We start from the raw sequence: 7,589 nt of genomic DNA, 5'->3' as shown, positions 1-7,589 counted from the left end.
TTTAAGGTAAGGCACGAGATGAACATTCACCGGTGAATCGACATCCTAATTATCTTCATTATCTGATCTTGTAACACATGGGCTATATGAGTTTACAAACTCAGCAAGTTGGGCTTACTTACTAAATAACAATATACATAGAATAAATGTAGTTACTAATTTCATGATGTATAAATGTAGCTTTAAACATGATGTAAACTACATTATATGGCATTAATAAATAAATCATATGCGATCATGTATTAAATGTTTGTAGTAAATATTGGTCAATAGCGTATTTTTTTGTTTCGTTTTCAATTTTCAGGTATTAATCATTCATTCGTAGTCATATTGACACAACTGTCACTGTAGTTAATATGGTACAACTACTACCGTAGTTATTTTATCTGTTAAGCCACATAGCTCGTATCATTTACATATACTTGATAACTCATGAATTTATAAGATAGTCATTTGGCAACATGACATCATTAAAACTCATGAAAAGAACTTGTTGTTCTAGCTACATATGTGATAACTGAACAAGAGTAATTTTGAAATTCTGATTAAAACCATATTATACTCATGTATTGCTTCAAGGAATAAATTCAACTTACTATCAAAGTCTAGGAACTATAGCTGAAGTGATTTCCTTGATCTTAGGCTCTCAAAATAGTTTTATAATTTTAATATTTTAAAAATAATAAATCTATTTTAATTTATATTTAGAAAAATTTACGTTTTTTGGAGAAAAATTATTTATTATTAATGTTAATATGTGTAAATAAAATATTAATAAAAAAAAACTGTATTCAGTAATTTACTCAATAAAATATGAACATTTATGTTTTTTATATCTTAATAAAAAGATAGAACAAAACCGTATTTTAAATTTGAAAAAAAAAATGATAAAGTGGTGATTTAAGAAGCGAGGATAAAATGGTTATTTAAAAATATAAATAAGGATATTTTTTAGAAATTAAATATAAAAATAAGATTTTTTTATAAAAATATTTCATATCTCAACTTTTTTTAAGCAAATTATAAGCCGTCAAACAACTTATTTTAACAGTTGATCAAATAAATTATGATAGCTTATAGGTTGTTTTTTAGAACTTATAAACTCTGTCAACCACTTTTTTATAATATTAAGATTGTTAACCTCTATATTTCTTTTCATAATTATTTGAAAAAATCAAGTTTTCTATTAATACATATACTTGGATGAAATAAAACATATATTTAGATGAAATAAAAATAAAAATCAATATATTTTATAATAGTTTTAAAATTTATTCTTGTTTTATTTTTTATTTATAAATATTAACAAAGTAGATGATTTTTTAGTAATTTCTGAAGATATGTAGTTTCTGGCAATAAGCGAGTCATTAATAAAACGAGATAAACAAAGGTTAATATTGCCAATTTATAAAGCAAAATGTAAAAAAAAAAAAAAAAAAAAAAAANAAAAAAGTGTACATATTATTCCTCATTTAAAAAAATTTGGTAAAAAATTGCGTACAATCCAAATTTTTTCAATTTTTAGCTATCAAAATCAAAGGGTGGATATGAAATTTTCGATCCAGGTTTTCAGAGTCAAATCAACAGTGGACGGGGCCTATTTACCAGGATTCCGGACACCATATATGGACAAGCCTGTTTATATACTTCGGTGAAAAAAGATTTCATCAATACCAGAGAATAACAGCACATCCAAAGTTTGAAGTTTTCGAGTCCAATTGAAAAAAGACAGCTAAAACAGATAACCCACAAATTTTGAAGTTCAGAAATCACACAGTTTCACGACTTTTTCCCGACATTCATTCATTAGCTTCGAGGCCTATCCCTTCTGCGCTCCCTTGCATACTCTGCAGGATGGGGACTCCTGCTTCTGCTGCGGCTTGGGCTTCGTACCATAACTGGGGAATGGCCCCGACCTGCGCTTTGACTGCGGCTTCTAGAGCCATAAGGTGAACGTCTAATCACTCGACTCCCGTTGAGGTTCCTTGGCCCATCATTTGGTGGAGAATGTTCTTGCACTGGAGAACGCGAGTATGATCGTCTCTCTCTACCTCCCCTTTGCTCTCGGGGTGAATTGGACCTGTGAATATATATCACGCCAAGTGTCAAATAAATGAGTAGGCGGCATCCAAATAAGATAACTGCTAATTTCCTGAGACATAGATGGCAAAATCAAGCTATTTGGACATTGCAAGTCAGCTTAAAAAGGGTTGGTAGTATCATTCTCCCTCGGCATAAGTTATAGATAATACAGTAAAATACTATTGCCCTTTCTACCTCGAGTATTTTCCCCTGGGAGAGTAGTAACCACGGCCAGATTGAGACCCTCCATGGTGTGTAGGAGGGGATGGAGATTAACGAGGCGAATGCGAGTAGCGTGGAGGTGATCTCCTTCGATCATAAACACGTCCCCTGCAACAGATGAACGGTGGTCAGCACTAATTCAGATTAACAAAGTCAATTTACTTGCACCAAGTAAAACTGCTTATTCATGTACACTTAGTGTGTGTGCCAATTAACTCTTAACCTGAGTCGCAAACTTTCAAATCATAATCATCAAGACCACATGTACATAGTTAAGAGCAAGGCATTTTGCCCACAGATATCTCTTTAGGAAAATCCATTACAGTATGGCTCCATTTCTATTTAGTATATTATATTCTGGTAGGACAAACCACACAAAAAAATGTAGAAATTCCATTTTGGACAGAAAAAAAAAGATAATGGACTATGCATGCAGTCGAATGCAATAACTGAAATTCTACTAGTTATAATCTGTGTCTTCATTAGAATTATTTTCTCTCATTAATCTGTTCATAGGTCAGATAGTAATGTTAAAATCTTTCTGAAGTACACTGATGCCATAAATCAACTTAAAGACGGCCAACCAATGAACCCAGTTATCAACAGTATGGTTTTCGAATTTCCATCCAGGGTTAAAATAAACATTAACCACCAGTTAAGTACTTGGGTAAGTTCTTTTTTTAACAAATGAACAGACAAGCACATTGTGATAAATAGAATCAGAGTTTACCTTCCTCGTTCTCTCTGTCGCATTTCACCTGGCTTCTTTCGGTTTTCCTCCGCAAAAACAACAGTCAGCTCCCGACCTTGCAAAAGCTGACCATCCATCTCGTACTTAGCTTCCACGGCATCAGCAGGGTCCACATATTGGACAAATCCAAAGCCACGAGGCTCACTGTAAACAAGAAGAGGGAGAGAAAGTAGACAGTCAGTGTGCCACAGTTTGTGATGATTGAAGCAAATACACGGCCAATCCAAAGCCTGTTGAGAATATTTTCAAAGAACAGTATCCTCAGCAGTTGAATGTCAGATAAAGTGAAATATCCCAATCAGCAGATGCCCGTCAAAACCTTGGAAATTAAATGTTTTGGGAGAGTTTTCGAGTCCAAAAAATGTCTACTGAAAACCGACGGGACAAAATGATAAAAGAAAACACTGGAAAAGTTTCTTTGATGGAGAGAGGAAATATACAAATGAAGTGCATACCACCTACAAATCTCGAACATTTTTAGTCACAAATCAATTAAATGGTTAAAAATAAAAATATGAAAGGCCTACAAAGGCAAGTAGAGAAGTTCAAAAACAAAAATCAGTCAGTCAAGAGAACCTAAAAATATCTAAAATTTATAGTTAAAAATTAAATTACTTGTTCAAAATAATTAAGAGAATATGGAGGACCATGATATGCGCATAAGCAAGCACTAGCTAACCTTGTGAGGGATAATATAACATGACTCGAAATTCTTCAAGACTTGAAATCTGGATATCTTCACATTGTATTCAAACCAGATTTCCCTTCCAATCTTCATTATCATATCATTTACATCACCTTCAAATCCTTACTACTTGATTGATGACAAGAGAACCCTTACAACTAGAATGTGTCAACAGAACTCTTACTACTTCATTGAAGTCTTCATAACTCTTAATTCACTGCTAAATTTCAAAAATCTTTAACAAAGGTATCCATCTATGATAATAAACATCGAGATAAAAATTTAAGTAAAAGAAATTATTTGATAATTACAAATCTAGGTTTGATCATTCTACACTGAAGCTAAGAAACAAGGTATCGGAAAATCGCATACGTACAAAGTCAGGTAATACACAATCACTCACCCAGTGTGGTAATCCCTTGGCAAATAGATGTCCTTTAAAGGTCCAAATTCTCCAAATGGCCTTCTCAAGTCTTCTGGCCTGTTTATGGCAATGCAAACTATTAGTAGTACCACAAGTTTACAATTCCAAGAGTAGCAAGATACTTTCTTGTTAATTTGTTTACTCTCTCTTTTTTTATGTGTTGGCCATGGGTGTGTTTGGGAAGGTGGTTTGATGTAGACAAGAATATATAAACTAGGTAGAGCTTACCTGCAGTCACGGCGAAGGTTGCGGACTAAGAGACTTGTAGGAGCATCTCCTCTATCATGACGTCCTCTGGGGCCAGGGGTCCTTCCTCTTCTACCATACTCTCTTTGTGGTGAAGGGGTGTAACTCCTGCCCCTCATTATTGCTAACTATATCCTGGCCGACAAAAATAATTTTGGATGAAATAACACATAACTAATTAGTGGTAAATAGAGAGAAAACCATGGAAGGAAATTTCTCTTTTATGAACTATACTAATACCGTGTAGAACAAAGACAAAAGGGGTATGAACTATGAACTAAGAGAATCAATAGCCAAATCTATCTCAAAGTGCATGTGAGATTATTGATGATTGGATGTCAATCCTCTCCAGCCCGTACATATAAAACCATACCTCTTCAAAATTTCCCAAAAGTTTTTGAAGAAAATTCTCTGTGGGAGGAGCACTAATACCTTCAGGATTTTATAAGGGGAAAAAATCTTTAAAACACAACGGGGAAACAAAATTAAATGTTTTATGGGGCACAAATAGAATGATCATCTAGAGCTAATACACATAAATAGCCATCATATCAGCTATCAAACGATTATAATCATCATTTCATTCTTCTGAACCCATAAGTCACAAACTCCCATAATTTTTTTTGAAAAAAATAACCATGGAGGGAAGTTTATCTAATATGAACCAAATTAATACTACATAGAACAAATAAAAAAAGAGTTCCGAAACTTTGAACTAAGAGAACCAATCAGCCAGAGCTATCTCAAATAGCATGTGAGATTATTGATGATTGGATGTCAATCCTCTCCAGCCCGTACAAATAAAACCATATTCATCAAATCACAACTCCTACAGTGTAACAAATCAAGTAAAAAAATATGAATTTCTGGTCTGCACTCAAATCACATAAGCACACACAGTTGATGAGAAAAATCTATAGCAAAAACCCTTCAACAACATTACAAGACAATCATGGAGTGAAGCAAAACTCAAAAAGCAACGTTTTATAGGTACACCTTAAAGCGGTCAAAGAAAACACATTCATCTTAATGACAAACCCTGATCCCATCATATAACCAAAAGCGTGAATTATATTGACTAAAAATGTGAAAAATTTACCGCAAAACAGAATATTTCTCGAGTTCTTCACACGAGAGAGGAGAGGAGAGGGCGGCGTAGGGAATAAGGCGAAAGGGCTTCGTTTAGGGTTGAACTGAGCGATGCGCATCGGCAAATGTCGCTAGGGTTAGGTCATTTATAGCATTTCTGCGGATTGAATAATAAATGTTCTTTTTCTTTTTTTAAAAAAAATGCGGTAGAATAATAAATTTTTTTTTCTTTTTCTTTTTCTTTTTTTATTAATAATTACTCGTAAATAAAGATAAAATGTGTATGTTTTTATACAGATTAAGAAAATTATTGGAAAATAAATTTGTTTAAAAATTTCTCATTTAATCTCTTATTTATGATAATTTCGATTTAGGGAAAAATTATTCAAATTTTCTCAATTCCAATTATTTTTTAAAAAAATAAATTATTATCTTGTCTACTCTTAGCTCGATTATTCTATATGTTTATTTTGATAAAATGAATTTTCAAAAATGTATCTGAAGAGATAATGTTCTGTTATTTTAAAAAAACGTGAAATTTAGTTAAATTGCCAAATTGTACGAGTTTTGCAATTAGTAAATTTTTCATAGCGTATAGAGTTTTTAAAATTTTGGATATATATTATATTATATTATGCAGTAATATTATGGAATATTAGTATATTTTTTATGAGGAGAAATATTTAATTTCAAAACAATACTTATGGTAGGAGATGTGAAAAGTGAATGTCTATAAAATAAAATAAATACGAGGTATTAGTGTTATTTTTGTTTTTTCTAATTTATAATATAATTTTAAAAATAATAGCAAGCATGAAAATGGAACTCCAAATTCTACAAAATAGAATATTTTTTAAGATGTATAAGATATTTTACACGAAAAAATATCAAAGTTTGTTAGTTTAAAATCATCTTACTTTATCATATAAAATAATATAATATATATAGCTTAACATATTAAATATTGGGTGAAAGTACTAATATTGCAGGTCAGTTCAATTTTCAAATTGGATTATTGAATTAGATGCTAAGATGGTAATCAATGCCACACATAATCTTTTGCCTTTTTTAATGTTCGACATAATTGTTGCGGAAAACCAAAACTAGTGCAATCTTTCGGATGACGCAATCATCCAACATTGCCCAAGGCTAGTAAATCAAGTTGCACATATATATTATAGCCTATCGGTGCATGTGATCGAGTGTATAACACCTACCAACTCATCAAAAAGCCTAGGGTCTACTGTCACATACTCATTATAACAATATATCTCTTTTACCCACATTCCTTTTAACATTCAAACTCATTATTTATGGGTCCCACAGTCCACTCAATCATCTTAAATTTTTTTCATATTAAATAAATATGTTTTTAATATATTTTACATTATTTAAATCATTATTCTAATTTTTAAAACCATCTTATTTTTAATAAAATAATTTTATTACTTTTAAAATATAATATTAATTTTTTAAAAATATATTTATTAAATAAAGTAGGTGTTCGAAAAAAATAATTATGAAATTGAAATGAAACAATAACTTAGAAATAAATCACACTTTGATGAAATTAAAACTAACATATGAAATAATAATTCATAACCGTTGAAGGAAAAGTCAAAAATTTAAAAATTTAAAAGCAAAATTAAAATAATTCAAAACATGTGGGGCCCGCGTGTCAGCGATGGTTTGTGGAAAAATGTCGCTAATAGCGACGGTTTATTATAATTATAATATTTCTAAATTTCTTAAAATTTTGTTTTTNCTTTTAAAATATAATATTAATTTTTTAAAAATATATTTATTAAATAAAGTAGGTGTTCGAAAAAAATAATTATGAAATTGAAATGAAACAATAACTTAGAAATAAATCACACTTTGATGAAATTAAAACTAACATATGAAATAATAATTCATAACCGTTGAAGGAAAAGTCAAAAATTTAAAAATTTAAAAGCAAAATTAAAATAATTCAAAACATGTGGGGCCCGCGTGTCAGCGATGGTTTGTGGAAAAATGTCGCTAATAGCGACGGTTTATTATAATTATAATATTTCTAAATTTCTTAAAATTTTGTTTTTGAATAAAAT

The 7,589-nt window shown here is 30.8% G+C and overlaps 1 non-coding gene and 1 pseudogene across 1 annotated transcript; both read right to left on the bottom strand.

Moving 5' to 3' along the window:
- Positions 1 to 1,620: 1,620 nt before the first annotated feature.
- On the bottom strand, positions 1,621 to 5,668 carry LOC140972938 (serine/arginine-rich SC35-like splicing factor SCL30A; annotated as a pseudogene).
- LOC140974682 (small nucleolar RNA Z102/R77) lies at positions 4,921 to 4,996 on the bottom strand. Its single transcript, XR_012174839.1, has one exon. It is a non-coding gene; the product is annotated as a small nucleolar RNA Z102/R77 (small nucleolar RNA).
- Positions 5,669 to 7,589: the final 1,921 nt, after the last annotated feature.

The sequence above is a fragment of the Primulina huaijiensis genome, chromosome 3 (assembly GCF_012295235.1).
Source record: "Primulina huaijiensis isolate GDHJ02 chromosome 3, ASM1229523v2, whole genome shotgun sequence".
NCBI lineage: Eukaryota > Viridiplantae > Streptophyta > Magnoliopsida > Lamiales > Gesneriaceae > Primulina > Primulina huaijiensis.
This window is presented reverse-complemented; position numbering and strand designations above follow the sequence as displayed.